The sequence below is a fragment of the Oncorhynchus mykiss genome, chromosome 15 (genome assembly GCF_013265735.2).
Source record: "Oncorhynchus mykiss isolate Arlee chromosome 15, USDA_OmykA_1.1, whole genome shotgun sequence".
NCBI classification, from domain to species: domain Eukaryota; kingdom Metazoa; phylum Chordata; class Actinopteri; order Salmoniformes; family Salmonidae; genus Oncorhynchus; species Oncorhynchus mykiss.
This window is the reverse complement of record NC_048579.1, coordinates 60839551-60861777: the sequence shown is the minus strand read 5'-3', so window position 1 is coordinate 60861777 and position 22227 is coordinate 60839551. Positions and strand designations below refer to the sequence as shown.

Below are 22227 nucleotides of genomic sequence, written 5' to 3'. Positions count from 1 at the left end.
GTTGCCATCTACAGTGAACAACGCACTGGGATGGATTATCAGAAAACAAAAGGAACTAGAATGTTTAGTATTCAGAAGGTCTGGTCACAATCTGCCAATGGCAAAAACAAATTTGTCCTCAGTCCTCTCCCCACCTCGGCCCTATCTTCAGGCCCTTCAGATAAATATCCCAACACATTCCTTCAGCATTTATTATTTCACTGTTTTCCACTGTAATGTTTATCTTGCCCGTGCAGAATAGCCCTCTGCTGTCATGTCCATGTGGGAGAATTGAATTCTTCAGTAAGTGGTGAAGAGGACGTTCCTGCATGGCACTGATAACTTTCTGCATTTGACCACGTATTGTGTCGAGCCGAGTGGCTCCTGAAAGCAAAAGTACTGTAAGTTGCTTCTTCCCGAAAGGACGCTAAATAGATTCAAATGCGGACAAAAGTTTTGAAAAGGAAACAGATGAGATTGAATTAGGGCAGACTTGAAATGTGAATGCGATTTTATCTTTAAATTTCCATATTTTGTTGCCATGTTTAGGTACTCTTCAAGGAAATAAAAACAATTTCACACACGCTTTCCGTACAAAAAAAATGAATTCATAATGAAATCGGAATGCATAATGCATTACCTATCCATTGTGATCAAGTTTGGAAGGCATGTTTCGAATAGTCAGCAGTTTATTTCTCAGACTCAGGTTCTAACAATGGAAAGTTCTGGGACTCAGGTGGCTTTCTAATGAATTAGTCAAGCCTTGATATGAAAACCTTGGCTGTCAACTGGATGGCACCCAGGTCTGCTGCTTTTGCAAACGGCAAGAGAGAAAGTTCTGGAAATGCTCCATTGACATCCCGGTGATTGGTCATTTTTTGCCTCTGTCTCGCTATTTATTTCCATCTCTCACTCTCTTAGCTGGCAATCCTATCTACAAAGTCATATTTTTCTCTGAATGAAACTTTCAGGGCAAAAATAATAGCTTAATAATCATGAACTCTGTAATCTGAGTAGGTTTATGTGTACGTGGGGTTTTGACCCCAAAAGTGTGAAATACCACTATTGGAACTGGCCAAAACAGGTGGCTTAGACACCATTTCCATGCATCAAGTCACCCCTCCCAAACTCTCTCCATTCCGCAGCCATTTTCCGGAATGATTTCTGAGGATAATAGCACTCACAAATCATCCGCTGGGCAGTGGAGTCTGGGAAATTGATGTCCCTTCATTTCAAAACAATGGAGGTGCCTTATGAGGGGGCTCATGATGTCATAACTTCAGGGGCTGACAGACTGGGCAGGGAGAGGGAACGTGGCCCATGGATGGGTGCAGGGCCAACGGAACCCTATGCAGGTACGACTCAATCAATCCCTGTACTGGGGAGACGCGGGGCTGTGGTCCAAGTAGCCAGAGACATGCTCAATCACATCTCCTCACAGTGAACAAATTGACAGCCTTTACTCTGGGTATCAGCCCCTCCTAATCCCCCCAGTCTGCCAGCCTCTCTTTCTCCTTCCCAATCTTACATTCACAGAAACAGGTAATTCAAAGGACAATCTAAGACCATGTACCTCTTTATTCTTCACACTGCCTGCCCAACGCCTCATTGGGTCAACCGGGCAAAGCATTGAGATAAAACGTTTTTCAAAGTTGCATGATGTGAGTGAGTGAGTGAGTGAGTGAGTGAGTGAGTGAGTGAGTGAGAGAGTGAGAGAGTGAGTGAGTGAGTGAGTGAGAGAGTGAGAGAGAGAGAGGTGTTATCGCAGCAGTTTGGTTTTATATGTCTCTCAGTCCACCAATATAGAGTCAGGCAGGCTAATATCAGTGTGGATTAAAGAGCTGCTGGAGATTGTGTGAGAGACATTGACTAATAAATAATTAATGCAGGCCAGTGGAGGAAGACGATAAATCTCCCGTTTTTGAGTCCTGCATGCAATTTAGATGTCTGGGCATCGTTGGAACGGACGTTCCACTGATTTAAACCCACAGATGAAATGAATAAAACGTCATATTTAAGGGGAAATTCAAATCATCAAACCCCTTCTGTGTTCTTTTGATTAATGTTGCTCCCCTGTAGGTTTATGTGAGAGCAAGGGTTACCACACCTTCCTAAGAAAATATTTAAAAAGCCACTTACATACTGGATTACTCCAAACCACGGGTGAATTGGACGTTGATTGACTTGGCTGGGTTCCTGGCTACACACCTGGTCTCATACATACGTTTTGAACGAGTCACCCCACGGTAGTAGAACATTTTCACACCGGAGGCACTGTGTCCTGCCTCACCAGATCCAACCATCACTTCAAAGAGACAGGACAAGGGTGATCTTTGCATGACGGATGGGGCTTTCCTGGCTCTAAGCACTGGGGAATGAGTCGCTATGCATATCTGGGTCTCGCACACCATGGCATTCCAACAGTCACAAATAACACAGACACTAGAACGTCACCCAATCAGGATGGAACCAGCCCCCACCGCCGTTCAATGTAAAATGGATGCCTGGTCTGGTTTGTGGAGATCATAGCAAGGCTGGCAGGATACGCATCCGGGGGAATGTGAGGAGACGGTGTGTGGAGTAATGACGTGCTTTTCCCTGTGCTGTCACCGAGGCTGTGGCATGGATGGCTGCTTTACAGACTCTGAGCCGGGGACTGATGGCAGAACGTGAAGAAAACAGACGGGGGAATCTCTGTCTGCTTACGTTCGTCAGCGAGGGTCACTGTCATGACCAATCCTCCAATGTAAATGAGGCTAACCGCACCGTCTGGAGACACACACACACACACCTATCTTTCTCAGAACAGAGCACATCTCCAGGGCTGTCAGACAGGGTCGTGAGGTTAAGGGAGGTTGGCGCGGCAGAGCAGGCTGACTGTCAATGCTGTTGACAGCAAGATGGATGAACCAATACTTGAGGGAGCAACGGGCCCACTTTCCCTGTTTCGTTAACACACTGTCCTGTTAGGCATGGATGTCTCCCAAATGTACTAACCCTCCTTCATCATCCTTCATGACGTGCTATCATCCACCTTCATTTCTTAAGACATCAGTATACACTCATACACATCCTATCATAAACACCCTACTCCCCCCCCCCACTCCCCCTCCTCTAAACCCAAACAGTACGCTTTTCCCCCGTTCAGGCCTCCGGATCCATATATGAGAAGTTATTGGGCCAGGCCGGCTGGAGGTAGCACAGTCATTTCTCACCACTCTGTGCCTCGGAGGAGAGTCGGTGATCCCAGTCAACATTAACATCAGCTTTCTGGAGCAGGGCCTCCATTAAGAACCAGCTGCATGGGAAAAGCCCATCACTGCGCTAAGAGAACACACAAGGGGAGGGAGGGAGATGGAGACAGACAGGAAATATGAGGCGACTGTGGGGAGAGGAGAGGGAGAATAATGAACAGAAACAGAGGAGGAAGGAAGTCAGGTTGCGATGGAAAGGAGAACAACTGAAGCAATAAATCACAAGTTAATAGATCACTGGAAAGACGTCCCCAAGGGATCTCTTTCCAGAGCCACGAAACTACACAGCTTAATTCTCAATTAACTCGGGTTAAGAATCCGGTTCCCTTGGGATTAACCAAGGTATGTGATGCCTGATGTGATGGCAGACATAATGATTCTATCCAGCCTGTTTAACATCATTTTGCTCACAGGTTGATACCGGGGAGTCACTGTCAACACACTAGGAGACAGGAGGCCAAATTGGTTTGGATCTATGGAGATGTATTCCAAATCAGGTATAAGTCAACTAGGAAGGCTGATGCAGAGTAATAGTGTTACTACTGTACCTTTCCATCATAGACAAAAAGTGGTTGCGTTTGATCCTCAAAGTCTAAGCCACTGTCATCCTGTTCACACAGGTTAAAATGTTATTTATTTTTTAAACAATGAATGATTCTCATTCATGCCACCTAGGTTTAATGCTCTCTCCTGACATTATCGCTGAGCAGAGTTTGAGTGCAGTTTGTCATTCCACTGCCCAAAACTGAAGCTGTCACACGCCTCCAGACTTCAGTCAATAAGCAAGACCATGGTGAGTCACCACTGGCTCGCAGAAATGTTCTCTCACCATGCACATAATAATGAGATGGATCTGAGTGACATTAAAGGCAAAATGAGGCAGTTGGGTCGACAGCACCACTCTGCCAACACCAGCCAATTCAGAACCAACGTCTGTGGAGTAAAGAATGCATTGAATGCACTTACGTTTAGCCTACTACATCTACACAGTGTTTGTCTGATGGAATAAAGAAGAGCAGATTTCGCATTCAACTTTTTTCTGCATGTATTCATCTTTATACAAGCCTATTGTTATATATCCACAGACTTTCTGTTATTTACAGAAGAAAGTAGTTACTCTTTGGCAACCAATCCCTCCCTTTTCCCTGTAGTGCCGTTTAACTGCAACAAAGACAGCATTGCAGCCTGTTTATACTCACAGCGGGATTTGCTTGTTGAAACGAGCTGCAGGCTTTTCTCTAATGAAAGCCAGGAGTATTTAAGGATGGGAACTGACTAGTAAAAACTGCAAAACAGGATTTTGTCTGTACCTACCGCCACCTCAGTAGGCCAATACGTCACAGACACACTCCTCACACGGCATCTGGTCTGATATATCTAGGATGATATACCATCCTGACTGATGAGATAGACCAGTAGGACAATACCCAAATACCTTCCACCTCCACAGAACACGTTGAAATGGTCTCCTGCATTCTTACTGCTCCCATTTATCTCTCGACTCTGAGCTGAAGCCCCTCTGATTTTGTCCTTGAGTTCCTTTTTCATCGCTCGCTTGCCTGTTCACTGTTCTCTACTCGTCTTCGTATCACCTGGCCTGACAAGCCCAGAGTTTTTCTCTGGTTGTGCTTGTTCTTTTTCTTCAGCGTACTGACTCTTTCTGGAGAGGTCTGTCAGAGGGTGTGAATTACGGGGTGCGGAACGACACCGAGAATATATTCCTGACACACTGTATTCTCTGGGCTCCCTCTGCAACCTTGTCTCTGTCAACTCAAGTAACAGCATATCAGACGGGGCCGTTCAGTTTGACACGGCTAGCTGACTCAACGGGGAGTCTAAAGATAATAACGGAAATAATAAATCCTTTCAAAAACCCACAGAACTCGCATATAAATACCACATTGAATCAGCGGGGGGACGGCCGGGCACAGTTCCTAAAACGCACACAAATGGCTGAAATACACTCTTTCTCCATGGCATTTATTCCAAATGTCAATTCAGCCACCTGGAAAGAGTTTTGTCCACAATGGTTTCTTCATGAATGTCGGGTCGAGTCATGGATCTGTGTGCAGCAGGTCTATAGGCCAAATGGCTGGTCGTTTCTCTCACTGACAGCCTGAGGTTGAGAAAGTTAGCTAGATATCTAGGTATTGGATGATCCGGACATGTTGTGCTTATGGCTTAGTCTCTGAAATCTCATGTCTGGAGTCGTCCTGGTCTTGTTTTGATCGTGGAAGTATCTCATGACCCTGTTTCCTCTTCGTCCCAGTCGCTCTTCCTCCTTGGGATATATCTACAACCTCCAGTGATTTCCCTCCACTGTCCCCCCGGGCACAGCTAGACACACATCTTTCCTCTTTCTGAGAAATAACAAGAAAATAACAGACATCTATGAAATGCCACCCAAGACTAACAAGACAGCGGTTTTTACAACCATTAACTGGTTTACGTTTACGTAGAGTTAGACAGAATGGACAGCCGCAGTAAATCTAACCAGCTGAGCACATAAAAGAACTGGGCTTTACTACACAACATAGTGGATAAAGACACAAAAGGTGAGATGAGTTATACCTGAAGCTACAGTATAAACAGGTCTGCACTCACAAATGCACAAGAATCAACTGAGGCACTGCTGAATCTGTAACCTCAAATGATCATTGCCTGCATTATTAGTATTACTCGGTTTTAACACGCGTTCAACATGATCCACCACTTCTGGGGTAGGAATGTTGGGCCAGTAACCGAAAGGTTGCTGGATCGAATCCCAGAGCTGACAACAACAAAAATGCAGAAGACACATTTCAATTGAATGCATTCAGTTGTACAACTGACTAGGTATCCCCCCTTTCCCTTTCCCTTTCTGCTCCTTAAATTAGCCAGCATCTTGGACAGGAGCATTTTTCTCTGCTATGATTCCGTCATTATCTTCAGTTCAGGGCCTGTGTTTAGCTGGTGAGAGCGTGTGGGCCTGTACAAAATGGAGCTTTTGTGTGAAGCAGTAGTCTCTCCACTACTCTAATTGAAGTTTAATTTCGCACATTGCCTTTTTTTCTTCTCTGACACTGGGATAGGAGAAGCACAATTGCTTTGTAAAATTGCATGGGCAATTTTGCTTCTTTGACACATTCTGCAGTTCTGAATATTCCCTAAAAAAAAATGATAGTATTTATGTTGCAAGAGGCTCGCAACAGGACTAAATGGAAAAATGGATTGATGCTGTAATTTCGTGCCACTTCCTTTCAATGGTACGTTTTGGCAGTATCTACTGAACAGAGAACTAAATAAAACATTCTAGTTTTGACGAGAGTGGGGGGCATTTAGGGCTCCTTAATGGACGGAGGACAGGACCAGGGCAAAGGTGACAGAATCACAGAGGTTTACAATAATAGGATTTGTAATTAAGATGTTTAGGCCTTTTAGGAAGACAATTGAATTTAAAGTGTGAGAATGACCTTTAAAACCATGTTAGTCCTTTAAATAGGGGCTGAAAACACTTAGTTCTTGAAAGTGAATGGCTGAGAATGGGAAAACAACAGATCCACTAGGACAGGGGAAATGCTGAATTAATTAAAGAAATACACATGATTAACCTATCACCTTGGTAGACATGTCAACCTTTGTGGGGAGCCCAGTATCCAGGAGAAAGAGGGCATCATTGTAAGGTACACTCTTAGAAAAAAGGGTTCCAAAAGGATTCTTCAGCAGTCCCCATAGGAGAACCCTTTTTGGTTGCAGGTGGAACTCTTTTGGGTTCCATGTAGAGCCCTCTATGGAAAAGTTTTTACATGGAACCCAAACGGGTTCTACCTGGAACCAACAAGGGTTCTTCAAAGGGTTCTCCTATGGGGACAGCTGAAGAACACTATTAGGGTCTAGATAGCACCAGATGATGACAGTGATCCAGGGAATGTTGAATGAAGAAAAAAGGACCGGCAAAGGACGGGCGTGTGTGTGTGTGTGTGTGTGTGTGTGTGTGTGTGTGTGTGTGTGTGTGTGTGGTGTGTGTGTGTGTGTGGTGTGACTATGAGTGTAAGTGTGTGTGTATCTGTACGTGCTTCCTGGAGTGTGTAGGTCAAATGTTTGAGATGCTATAGTTCTTTCTGACATAACACAAACCCATTCAGACAGTCTCACTGGTCCTGTTAGTGGCTGTGAATGATTAAAGGCCCAGTCCTGTCAGACTCTGCCTGAAAGAGCTCAAACTCACCAGGACTTTAGGGAGACATTTTTCAGCCTCGTATCATCGTCCCTCTTCCTGTCTCATTGCTCGTTAGTGTTCATGACCCGAAAGAGGAGAAATTGTCACAAGGCTCACTCACAAACATCCACAGGGTCAGCAGCAGCAACAGCAGTAGCACTGTAGTGGAAAACGTCCCTATAGAGCAGTATATTCTGTCTGGGCAGAGTTGATAACAATAACAGCCAGATGAGCCAGGCTGGCTGTATCATTATCTACCTACTGAGTCTAGGGGGGGATTGGGAAAAATAATCACCCCTTAATACAGTACTTTCCCCTCTTGGACTCATTCTCTGTGACCCTCGCCATCAAATGTAACTCCAATAGCCAACCTGTGTGTGAGAGGTCAGAAGGCAGGGAGGGAAAACCATTTCTCCATGTCTTCTGTCATCCAATCTTCCAATCCTACATCATGGAGGAATTAGATCTGGCTGGAAAATTACAATGTCACTGCTCCGCCATGGTTCCAACGGGAGCGGGGACTGCTGAATGTTTATGGAGCCAATAATAATGGAGCTAGAAGAGCAGGGCCGGATTTATCCGGTACCGAGGCTTAGTGCAATTAAGCACCGGGAATGGCAGCCGGAATTATTACTGGATGAGTGGCAGGACTTATGAACACCTGAGGCTTCCTCAGCTGTGTCTGAGAACCGAAAACAGGCAGAAAAATATATTGTGATATCGATGGCACTAATACTTAGTAGTACTACTATTACTAAGCAGTCTTGGTTCTCTGTTATGGTACAACAAAGGATTCGGCACTGTTTACAGACAGCAGTGGGGAAGCTCGTTCTTCCATCTCTAAGCTGTGTCCCAACAATAGCTGATAGGCTAGCTGCTAGCCCACGGGTAAATGCAGTGAACCCTCTTGATTAGAATGGAACAGTGTCACGGTGCACCACAAAAACACTGCAAACTTTTAGAAGCCTGCCTATTTCAGAGGGAGGGGACCAGGAAAGAGACTTAGAGAGAGAGAGAGAGATACATTGTGGATGATTCATTACAATGATATCAACAGATCTTACAGTTTCTCCGGCCATGATTAAAGCATGTTGACATTTATTGGAATGAATCTTGTCCTGGAGGTGGAGCTGAGCGATTTCCACTAGATGGGCCAGCGGCAAAGTCAAAATTGGCTATATATTGTTAAGAAACCATGAAAACCAAAATGTGCTTTTTGGTCTGAATTTAAGGTTAGGGTTAGGCATAAGGTTAGCAGTGTAGTACAGGTTAGAGTTTCGGTAAGGGTTAAGATTACGGTTAGGGATGCGTTTAAAATCCGATTGTATGACTTTGTGGCAGTGCCAGCTAGTGACTACCCCGCAGAGCTTCCTCCAGTACATGAGTCATCCCAATAAATGCCAACCTGCATGATTTAATGTATTCAGGTCTCCCCCTGTGGGACACTAAACAGATCACCTAGAACCAATTTTGAAGAGTTATGGCTTCTGATGTATTCTATCAAGCTTTTACACTACAATCATCACTGGGTTCGTCTGAGGTAGTGTAATTCACCACCGTATAGACTAGAGAGCCCTGAAATACTAACCAGCAAGCTTGGGTTTTACAACCAATTACAGGGTCACTACATCTCTTCAACATTTGTTATGCACAGAAGAAGAAATACGACATACCGCTTAGTTCAACGACCTTCTATAGTCTTTGTAGGAAATGCAATGACACTATTTTATTTGATCCATACTTCACAGTGCTAGACGAAGATCTGGAGGAGCATCACTCAGTGCTGTGGAGTTCCTCCGGTACACCCCATATAAGTTCTGACTCCTTCAACGTCAGATAAATAACCCATCACCTGCTCCAGGTGTAATGACTGCTGTTATGACAGCACAATTCAGCTGGATTGTATTTGCCGTGACAGGTTTGATTGTCCGATTTTTTCGATGTTGCTTGAGCTGAATCGCAGGCTTGCGAGAACCCTATTGTTACAGGATATAGGCTACAGAGTTGTATCAGGAAATCATGCAACGTGCAACGTAAGTACTTATTTGGAGCGGAGATGGGCATGCTGTATCTCAACACATCTCTGTGTTCTGAGTGATGGTGACTAGCATGGTCAATGTAGCTGCTCAAGAAACCGTCTGGAGAGGACTTCCTTACCACTCCATTGTGCTCAACACGTTAGAGTGGAAGATTTGCACATGCTCTTATTCCATTCTCCCATTTTAGCTTAATTACATACTCTTCCTTAACAAGCCTCCATCGCTGCTGCCTCAGATTATCCATACAAAGCAAGAAATACAATTTTATTTCACTACTGCTCGATTAGCCCCACCACCGCACCACTGCTCGATTAGCCCCACCACCGCACCACTGCTCGATCACCACCACACCACTGCTCGATTAGCCCCACCACCACACCACTGCTCGATCACCACCACACCACTGCTCGATTAGCCCCACCACCACACCACTGCTCGATCAGCCCCACCACCGCACCACTGCTCAATCAGCCCCACCACCGCACCACTGCTCGATTAGCCCCATCACCACACCACTGCTCGATCACCACCGCACCACTGCTCGATCACCACCGCACCACTGCTCGATCACCACCGCACCACTGCTCGATTAGCCCCACCACCGCACCACTGCTCGATTAGCCCCACCACCACACCACTGCTCGATCACCACCGCACCACTGCTCGATCACCACCGCACCACTGCTCGATCACCACCGCACCACTGCTCGATTAGCCCCACCACCGCACCACTGCTCGATTAGCCCCACCACCGCACCACTGCTCGATTAGCCCCACCACCACACCACTGATCGATTAGCCCCACCACTGCTCGATTAGCCCCACCACCACACCACTGCTCGATTAGCCCCACCACCACACCACTGCTCGATCACCACCGCACCAATGCTCGATCACCACCGCACCACTGCTCGATCACCACCGCACCACTGCTCGATCAGCCCCACCACCACACCACTGCTCGATTAGCCCCACCACCGCACCACTGCTCGATTAGCCCCACCACCACACCACTGCTCGATTAGCCCCACCACCGCACCACTGCTCGATCACCACCGCACCACTGCTCGATCACCACCGCACCACTGCTCGATCAGCCCCACCACCACACCACTGCTCGATCACCACCACACCACTGCTCGATCACCACCACACCACTGCTCGATCACCAGCACCACCACACCACTGCTCGATCACCACCACACCACTGCTCGATCACCACCGCACCACTGCTCGATCACCACCGCACCATTGCTCGATCACCACCGCACCACTGCTCGATCACCACCGCACCACTGCTCGATCACCACCGCACCACTGCTCGATCAGCCCCACCACCGCACCACTGCTCGATCACCACCGCACCACTGCTCGATCACCACTGCTCGATCACCACCGCACCACTGCTCGATCACCACCGCACCACTGCTCGATCACCACCGCACCACTGCTCGATTAGCCCCACCACCACACCACTGCTCGATCACCACCGCACCACTGCTCGATCACCACCGCTCGATCACCACCGCACCACTGCTCGATTAGCCCCACCACCGCACCACTGCTCGATTAGCCCCACCACCACACCACTGCTCGATTAGCCCCACCACCGCACCACTGCTCGATCACCACCGCACCACTGCTCGATCACCACCGCACCACTGCTCAATCACCACCGCTCGATCACCACCGCACCACTGCTCGATCAGCCCCACCACTGCTCGATCAGCCCCACCACCGCACCACTGCTCGATCACCACCGCACCACTGCTCGATCACCACCGCTCGATCACCACCGCACCACTGCTCGATCACCACCGCACCACTGCTCGATTAGCCCCACCACCGCACCACTGCTCGATCACCACCGCACCACTGCTCGATCACCACCGCACCACTGCTCGATCACCACCGCAACACTGCTCGATTAGCCCCACCACCGCACCACTGCTCGATTAGCCCCACCACCGCACCACTGCTCGATTAGCCCCACCACCGCACCACTGCTCGATTAGCCCCACCACCACACCACTGCTCGATCACCACCACACCACTGCTCGATCACCACCGCACCACTGCTCGATCACCACCGCACCACTGCTCGATCACCACCGCACCACTGCTCGATTAGCCCCAACACCACACCACTGCTCGATCACCACCGCACCACTGCTCGATTAGCCCCACCACCGCACCACTGCTCGATCACCAACACACCACTGCTCGATCACCACCGCACCACTGCTCGATCACCACCGCACCACTGCTCGATCACCACCGCACCACTGCTCGATCACCACCGCACCACTGCTCGATCACCACCGCACCACTGCTCGATCACCACCGCACCACTGCTCGATCAGCCCCACCACCGCACCACTGCTCGATCACCACCGCACCACTGCTCGATCACCACCGCTCGATCACCACCGCACCACTGCTCGATTAGCCCCACCACCGCACCACTGCTCGATCACCACCGCACCACTGCTCGATCAGCCCCACCACCGCACCACTGCTCGATCACCACCGCACCACTGCTCGATCAGCCCCACCACCGCACCACTGCTCGATCACCACTGCTCGATCACCACCGCACCACTGCTCGATCACCACCGCACTACTGCTCGATCACCACCGCACCACTGCTCGATCAGCCCCACCACCACACCACTGCTCGATTAGCCCCACCACCGCACCACTGCTCGATTAGCCCCACCACCACACCACTGCTCGATTAGCCCCACCACCACACCACTGCTCGATCACCACCGCACCACTGCTCGATCACCACCGCACCACTGCTCGATCACCACCGCACCACTGCTCGATTAGCCCCACCACCGCACCACTGCTCGATTAGCCCCACCACCACACCACTGCTCGATCACCACCGCACCACTGCTCGATTAGCCCCACCACCGCACCACTGCTCGATCACCACCACACCACTGCTCGATCACCACCGCACCACTGCTCGATCACCACCGCACCACTGCTCGATCACCACCGCACCACTGCTCGATCACCACCGCACCACTGCTCGATCAGCCCCACCACCGTACCACTGCTCGATCACCACCGCACCACTGCTCGATCACCACCGCTCGATCACCACCGCACCACTGCTCGATCACCACCGCACCACTGCTCGATTAGCCCCACCACCGCACCACTGCTCGATCACCACCGCACCACTGCTCGATTAGCCCCACCACCACACCACTGCTCGATTAGCCCCACCACCACACCACTGCTCGATTAGCCCCACCACCACACCACTGCTCGATTAGCCCCACCACCACACCACTGCTCGATCACCACCACACCACTGCTCGATCACCACCGCTGGGTTACTGCTCTAAAGGCCTCCGTCCGTTGATTCAAACACACAACCAACTAAATGTAAACTTTTAAAAATACACCTTTGCTCCTCGCTGCTATATCAAATGCACCCCTGGTGCCAGCCTCTCGAACTTTCCATTAGAGCCTGGGTTCATTTAAAAGTGAGCATACATGGTGCGTACATGGTGGGAATGTATAGGCAAAGCTAGGAGTGCATTATGTGTTAATTTTGCAATTGTATTAAACAAGTGACTAATCATCATGCCTGTTCTGCTCCCACCCTCAGCGGGGAAACATCCTGTTTTCAGGGATACAGTATTTTCAAACTAGCTTCCTTTCCCCTTGAAAACAGAATGTGGCGACCCCGCTCAGGTGTTTATTTTATGCCTGCTACCTTAGTTTGCTCTGCTTCTTAACAGCTGCTCTATCAAGTGAGGCAGGGAACCTGTAGGACTTCAAGAGCTGTTCAAGTGGCCCCTCTCAAGCAGATACTTGCTGCTCTCCTAACAGACCATAACTCTATAGATGGCATATATGCAAAACATGAAATCTATCTAGGAAAAGTTGAACTACCTAATAGGTTCTGGAGCAGCAACAACTTAAAAATCACACTAGGTCATTAATCTTAATTACAATTGTCCACCATACCTGTTAGTGGCATCGGCTCACTGCATGTCATGAAGGGGTGAGGAACTCCAGCTGAGCTACTGTACAGTAAACCTCCACTTCCACTGTCAAACAGTCTCCATTGTGTTCAGCCCAGGAAGAAGTCTCCGGATGGGGTCAACTTGGGGTGCCCCTATAGAGAAAACACACAAATAGCATCTCACTGAATGGTAACTCTCTGCCAAATAAACATAGCCCGTCAATATGTCCCACCTTTAGGGGGATGACTTTGAACAAACTCCACATCTATCTCATAGTTGGTGTAGATATGTTGGAGAATGAGTGTAAAACAAAAATGAACAAGTATAAAAAACATCCTCATAGGTAAAAATGAATAAATGAATAGCTCCCTACACACAAACTCAAATCCCATTCTTCCTCTTTACTCACATTGTTAGTAAGCCAGCATGTCATGCACAGCAGCCAATATGCAACATAACATATTCACACTGATACAGATCTCCAAGTCTATAGAATATAGGTTATGAGCCCTATACAGCGTCTTACCCTAAGGGTTAGTACATGCTTTTACAGTACAGTATGAGATAATCATGGTCATAAACCACAACGGCATAGGGAAATTATGCTTACTCTTAGTGGTTGCGTCTCTAATGTGATATCGATCATGTATAATGATGGGAATATATTGACAGTCCGATCCAACAGGTCCCAGACGTGCTCAATGGGATTGAGATCCGGGCTCTTCGCTGGTATGGCTGGTGGCATTATCATGCTGGAGAGTCATGTCAGGATGAGCCTGTAGGAAGGGTACCACATGAGGGAGGAGGATTTCTTCCCTGTAATGCACAGCGTTGAGATTGCCTGCAATGACAACAAGCTCAGTCCGGCGATGCTATGACACATCGCCCCAGACCATGACTGACCCTCCACCTCCAAATCGACCCCGCTCCAGAGTGCAGGCCTCTGTGTAACTCTCATTCCTTCAACGATAAACGTGAATCCGACCATTACCCCTGGTGAGACAAAACGGTGATTCGTCAGTGAATAACACTTTTGCCAGTCCTGTCTGGTCCAGCGACGGTGGGTTTGTGCCCATAGGCAATGTTGTTGCCGGTGATGTCTGCCTTACAACAGGCCTACAAGCCCTCAGTCCAGCCTCTCTCAGCCTATTGCAGACAGTCTGAGCACTGATGGATTGTGCTTTCCTGGTGTAACTCAGGCAGTTGTTGGTGCCATTCTGTTGCTGTCCCGCAGGTGTGATGTTCAGATGTACGATCCTGTGCAGGTGTTGTTACACGTGGTCTGCCACTGCGAGGACAGCTTTCCATCCTGTCTCCCTATAGCGCTGTCTTAGGCGTCTCACAGTACGGACATTGCAATTTATTGCCCTGGCCACATCTGCAGTCCTTATACCTCCTTGCAGTATGCCTAAGGCACGTTCACGCAGATGAGCCGGGACCCTGGGCATCTTTCTTTTGGTGTTTTTCAGAGTCAGTAGAAAGGCCTCTTTACTGTCCTAAGTTTTTATAACTGTGACCTTAATTGCCTACCATCTGTAAGCTATTAGTGTCTTAATGACCATTCCACAGGTGCATGTTCATTCATTGTTTCTGGGGCATTGAACAAGCATGGAAAACAGTGTTTACACCCTTTACAATGAAGATCTGTGAAGTTATTTGGATTTTTACGAATTATCTTTGAAAGACAGGGTCCTGAAAAAGGCCCGTTTCTTTTTTTGCTGAATTTAGGTTACTCGTGCATGTTATTTTGCGAATATTGCGCAAAGGCAATACAAATAACCATTCTGTTAAAGGCTCTTAATTGTGAGCACCAGAATGCACCCTATCAGCCAAGCTGTACCAGAACTAAATACACTTTGCAAGAACCAAACCACTACCAACAATTATTCAGTATTCAATTGGTCTAGTGTTGTCTGCCCAGTCTTTATCTCACAAAACCAATTAATTTCAACAATGAATTCAGGGTAACATTGTTCCTAATAATTACCAGTGCACTTACGCAAGTAAAAGAGAGAGTGCAGAGTCCGTGCCTTTATGTTATAAATGATGACCACGCTTTTCAACCTGCACCTGGACCTCAAATGCATCAAGTGCACTAATTAATAAAACACACCAGACACATTAACAAGAGGTACATTTGCATCCGCCTTCAAAGGGTTCGCCCCCTATCCAATCTGTTAAATGGCCAACGTCATTTAGAATTGGGAGACCAATAAGTAATGCAAGCACAGATTCTTCACCTATAAAATAAATGTTTTTTTTTCTCATCACCTATCAACTCGATCAAAAACAATCATATTCCACAGGTTACAGGCGGGACAGTCGAGACAGTGTGTCTTTAACCCGATCTGATAAATGCATATCCTTATGTGAGTCTATGGGGCTATTTATGAATAGCCAGGCACGTTTATTCTCCCGCAGTGTGACCAGAGTTTTATTGGAGATCACAGGGACCCATACATCACATGGGGATGGTAATCGATGCAAAGCATATTTTTATTTTCCAACCTCAAAAGGCTTGACACGACTGTGACGTTATCGTGAGGAATTGCACCAGCTTCCAGCGACCTCAAAACACAAAAGCAGTGGCTCATTTCAAAACTTGATTTTGACGCAATTTCGGAACACATCATGCAACCTAGATAATGGGGCAAGCCCCCTTATTTGATCTGTTGAGAAATATGGAATCGCTCACTGATTTCATTACTGTTAATGCTGTCAGTTGTACAATCATACAATCTGCTAATCTGTGTCAAAACGCACCAGCCATTTTCCAAACTCATCCTTCGGGGTTGCTCGCGCAGTGCCAAGCGCGCTTTTACGCGCACATTCAGTGAGACATGCAGCTTCATCACAGTTGAACAAACCCTGTTGTTTGTCGTTAAAACGATCCCCTTCTCCCATCACCACTGCAAAACAACCATGAGTAAAGTCATTGCGCATTGGGTGAAATAATTGAAAATCCTCTCTTGAACATATGAACGTATGTTCATGCAGCGTGCTGTCCATTTATAGTTATGATGGTGGGATGCATAAATTAATGGAGTCTGACGACGAAATCGACAAACTATTCCCTGTCTTCCTTTGTGGGGTAGGGGACACAGCAATACCATTCTGTATGGACAGAATCGTATTTGCACGAGGTATGAAGGTTTCCAAATCAAGGACATCGAGTCAAAATCATGAGTCAACTTCCGAATGCTTCATACTTCACTGCAAAATGACTACGATTCTTTTATATTTTTATTTAAATATATAAACACATTAACATATACAAAACACAAATCAATGGCATATTTAAATGGTATACCCTCTTTGTGTCGCACAATAGAATAACATCTTAGAGCAATACAGTTGTACTAGCCCAAGCGGGAAATTCGATACTGTTGAACTTGCTTTGAAAAACAATTTGCCAACTCTCACGAAATGCTTTCTGTCTTGCTGGAGAGGTGCCTGGCACGGGGATGCGCAATACCATTCCTATAGAGAAAGGAACCGCTCCATGGATGGATCGGCAACAGACATGCAAATGCTGGAAAATGTAACATTCCATTTATGATCATTGTAATTATTAAGACAACTAATGAAAGATGTATTATCGTAACATTGTATACCACATTTGTATATATCGTTTCATTTTTGTTGGATGCAGAAACAATCCACTGAAAATAAGATATGGATCATATGAGAATAAAATAGTTTTTACTTTTCCAAAATAAAAGAGAATCATTCCAATATTGACGACAACAGAAGGTAATAGAAAACAATCTCCATAGCACTATGATCATTTATTTATTTGCTAAGCTGAATTTCATTGCGCAATGTGACAATTCCATTCCGCATCATGGCATGGCACAATATACAGATACCCATGTCTAAAGCGCAAACCATCTCCACTCCCATGTCACTGATAAACACGTTTATTACATCCCCCGATAGGAAATATGACTCCTATGCGACATTGTCTATTGTATAGCATCGGTTGATTCAGTATAATGTGGTGAATGCCCAAGAAAGACCCTCATATACCATAGGTCAAGTCGAACTTTGCTTGTAGCGCACAAAGTTCTGTCACTATCCTGCCACGACTGATGCTGATACATTATGCATGTATCCCAAGTAAATTGATATAAAAACTTCCAAAGGTACAGACTACTATAAAGATTGCACAATTACATTACACACGAATGTTATGCCCCGGTACACTGACTGAGCGAATTTTTATCGTGTGCATTTCTCTCCATTCTCTAACCAAACATCATTAAGTTTTGCGGGACATATGTTGTTGAGTTAATTACCTGCTCTCAGGCTTTTCTGCTACTCGTGCAGCGGGTTTCCTTCACCCGGTGCTCTCTGGAAGTCAGTTGGTTCGCTTCATCACACGGCTGCAAGTCTGAGGACATGCTTGTAGAGTAAAGCTGGGGAGGCAAAGATAGCTTCTTGGCTGGAGAAAGTGGCGAGGGAGGAGATAGCGTATGTGAGAGACAGATAGAGAGAGCGGGAGAGTTAGAGGGGGGCGGTGCACAGTGCAGCATTTCATAGAATATTTGTTGCCGGTGAAATCCACTGCGTACCTGTCTTGCTTTTTGACGAACAAAACCAACGGTGATGTTATACACTGATTGTATGCAGAGTTGCAAACTGAGTGATAATTATATTGTATACTACACAAATGATATATGTCCTATCATGGTTGCATTGTTTGTATGTTCCAAAAATTGATTTGAATTACTTGTGAAATGGCGTCTGGGTAGCCAAGGCTGTTCGTTTCAGCGGATTACGTGAATGCCTTTCAGCACCATGGAGAGCGCACACGACGCCTGAGCAAGAAAACTGGGGGAGAAAGTCAATAAGAAGGCAAAGCTGCTGGCTGATCGTTTTCAAAACACACCTCTGCAGAGGAGGATATAAAGGAGTTTAGCCATTTGCCCGTACGTGCTGAACTGCACAGCACTCTCAGTGATATGAGATTTGTTTAGCCGCTGGTTATAACGATTTAACCTACCCCAGAACAATGCCTACTCATGCTCTATGAGCGCAGCTTTGACTGCGCACAGAGCCGTCAAGACCATAGGGAGCACATGGGCGTCCTCAGATTTGTCCTGTTTCATTTTTTATTTATTGTTGTTGTTTCTTTGTAATAATACTAGCTACCAAGCAATTTTGATGGCTTACAGGCTATCAATCAAGTTAGAGTAGCTAGCTTGTCTAACTATCTTAACTGGCATGATTCTGACAAGGTTGGTACACTTTAGAAAAGCAAGCAATTACAAAATGTACTGAAGAAGACTCACATTCATATACATCTTTTACCCCGATTTTAGCAGAGATGCAGAGAAGCATATTTAGAAGCATATACAGACAGCTCAAGAGGTATGTTTAGACATGCATATAATTAAACATAATGATTATGGGTCAGGTGTTTCAGGTGTTTGAAAAATGCAAAATGCTCCAACCAGCACCCAGCCACCCTCATGTACAGTGCATTCGGAGTGTATTCAGACCCCTTGAATTGTTCCACATTTTGTTATGTTACAGCCTTTTCTAAAATGTATTAAATAGTTTTTCGCCCCTCATCAATCTTCACATAATACTCCATAATGACAAAGCAAAAACAGGTTTTTAGAAATATTCAGAGCCTTTACTCAGTACCTTTAGGTATGACGCTACAAGCTTAGCACACCTTTATTTGGGGAGTTTCTCCCATTCTTCCCTGCAGATCCTCTCAAGCTCTGTCAGGTTGGATGGGGCGCGTTGCTGCACAAATATTTTCAGGTCTCTCCAGAGATGTTAGATCGGGTTAAAGTCCAGGCTCTGGCTGGGCCACTCAAGGACATTCAAAACTTGTCCCGATGCCACTCCTTTGTTTGTCTTGGCTGTGTGCTTAGGGTCGTTGTCCTGTTGGAAGGTGAACCTTCGTCCCAGTCTGAGGTCCTGAGTGCTCTCGAGCAGGTTTTCTTCAAGGATCTCTCTGTACTTTGCTCCATTCATCTTTCCCTCGATCCTCGACCCTTTTGGTAACTCCAAGCGGGCTGTCATGTGCCTTTTACTGAGGAGTGGCTTCTGTCTGGCCACTTCACCATAAAGGCCTGATTGGTGGAGTGCTGCAGAGATGGTTGCCCTTCTGGAAGGTTCTCCCATCCCCACAAAGAAACTCTAGAGCTTTGTCAGAGTGAACATCGGGTTCTTGGTCACCTCCCAGACTAAGGCCCTTCTCCAGATCTGTATCTCGACACAATCCTGGCTTGGAGTTCTACTGACAATTCATTCAACTTCATGGCTTGGTTTTTGTTGACATGCACTGTCAACTGTGGGACCTTATATAGACAGGTGTACTGTATGCCCTTCCAAATCATGTCCAATCAATTGAATTTACCACAGGTGGACTCCAATCAAGTTGTAGAAACATCTCAAGGATGATCAATGGAAACAGGATGCACTTGAGCTCAATTTCGAGTCTCATAACAAAGGGTCTGAATACTTATGTAAATATGGTATTTCAGTTTTTTATTTGTAATACATTTTCAAACATTTCTAAAAAACACTTTTCACTTTCTCATTATGGGGTATTGTGTGTAGATTGATTAGGAAAAAAAAGATTTAATACATTTTAGAATAAGTCTGTAACGTAACAAAATGTGGAGAAAGGGAAGTCGCCAGAATACTTTCCCAAAGCACTGTACTTTGTGCCACCTCATATTTTTGGGGTGCCCGACGACCCTGAAAAGCTGGTGTTAGTAATGCTCTTGTTAAATCTGTTATTAATCAAGTCTGACAAGAACCAGGAAACATAGGACAACAGTCTGATGCATGCTGCGCACACACACACACACACACACACACAGTGTCTTACACACGTGCGTAAAGAGTGTCACCCCAAACAGGTGGATTAAAAGAGGAGAGAATGATCAAGAACAGCATATTGAAGTGGCACACTAGAGACAGCTGAAAGGTTGGCCTCAATTAGAGGGTAGATGGAGAGAGTGTCTTCTGTTGATGGACTGTCTTTCATCAAATTAAGATGTGTTAAAGACACGCACGTGAACCCAAAGATTAATTAAGGGGCTATTCTTCCACTCTGTATGTATTCAGAGCCCTACTGTATGTTCTCAAGCACAGTGTTGCAAAATATAGAGGATCATGTGAGTGAAAACTTTCTTCCATCAATCCAGTCCAGTGTAATAACCCAGTAATGCTCTTCTTTCCCAAGAGCAGGCCTTGGGGAGGTGGAGTATAGTGGGGAGTCCCAATGGAACCCTAGAGCCCTGTCTGCAGCCGTGTCATGATTGACATCAGGATATCAACATGGCCCTCTTCAAATACTCATGTTCAAGTGCTCCCCTGGTTGACACAGTGTGTTTGAGTTACTGGACACTCATTAATCCTGGGGCTCAGAGAATCTTAATTTGACCTATATTGTGATAGCTAAATAATCCTGCAGCAATACTATTGTCATTTTTTGTCTATAATGTTGCTTGATCGGTAGTTAGGCTATTAGCTGGCCGACAGTAGGCTACATGAAAAGTGCAATGCTGTTAATATAACCTTGTGTTAGTGTGGAATTGCAGCTAATTTATTTAAAATCAGAAAGATCATCTGCATTGGGGTGCAGGAAAATTGTCAGCAACAAAAGAGTGATCAAGTTAGTTTTTTTTTTTTACAATCGCTAGGAGCCATTTCTCAATACTTAGGTCACTTTTTCAAAACTCTTCACACTGTGTGCACAACAGCAGTATATGTGGGCTAAACTGTGGATCATTTTTCATTGCTTTGGCACAAAATGCATTCAATGACTACATCTTTCAAATTTCATAAATTATTTTCTCACTCAGACACAACCACCACAAAAACTCTATGCAGGACAATTTGCACATGTTTACATACTCTTTTCAAAACTGTTAAACTTAAGTTCAAAACCTAACATAACACAACATTGAATAAGACAGCAATTTGCTACATTTCTACAGTAATACCGTGTTGAAATATATTCCAAATCTAAAAAATGAAATACTATCAAAACAATTAGACCAACCACAGCTGATTCCCATCGTAGCTGAACACCTACCCAGGTCTTTCAATTGTATTACCGTCTATACAAAAGGGGACATTTTAGGAATAATGCTGTACTGTAATGTAAACATGGACCCAGCCAGAGATAGAGAAGTGGCTGACAGAGGAAGAGTGGTTGGGAGAGGAAGAGGAGTATGTATGCGTGGTGGAAGAAGGCAGAGGAAGATCAAGAGCTATAGTCTCAGATGAGATTAGGGCTACTATGATTTCTAATGTAATAAATGATTGTATATCAATGAGAGAGGCTGGTCTGAGAGTGCAGCCAAATCTGGAACTCTCAACAGTGGCATCTATTGTGAGAAATTTCCAGCAAAACAACAGGTAAGATGTGCATTCTGCAAGGGCATCTGAGTGAAATATTCACAATGTAAGCATAAAACTATTTCTAGTTTCCTGAAACAACATCAAGTCAGGAGGAAGCAGTTGTACACCCTTTCCTTTGAGAACACAATGGCATGTTTTTAGTTATAATGAAAGCTACCGTGATAGCCTAACTCTTATGTTGCCTTGTGGATTCATTTTAGAGAGTCATGGGGATTGAAGCCAGGCAAACATCCTACATATTCATCTTTGTGGATGAGGTTTTAACTTGGCCAAAACACGGAGGCGAGGAAGGAATGTGATTGGGAAAAGAGCCACAGTGGATATCCTGGGCCAGAGGGGTGCCAACATCACAATGTGTGCAGCAATATTCT

The 22227-nt window shown here is 46.0% G+C and overlaps 1 protein-coding gene across 1 annotated transcript in view; it reads right to left on the bottom strand.

Moving 5' to 3' along the window:
• Positions 1 to 17954, bottom strand: part of LOC110490488 (muscarinic acetylcholine receptor M2) — a 75288-nt gene extending 57334 nt beyond the window's left edge. The window contains exons 1-2 of the mRNA XM_021563897.2: positions 17761 to 17954; positions 13464 to 13614 (exon numbers count right to left, since the gene is read on the bottom strand). The gene's annotated coding sequence lies outside the window, so the exon portion shown is untranslated. The remainder of the gene's footprint in view (positions 1 to 13463; positions 13615 to 17760) is intronic.
• Positions 17955 to 22227: the final 4273 nt, after the last annotated feature.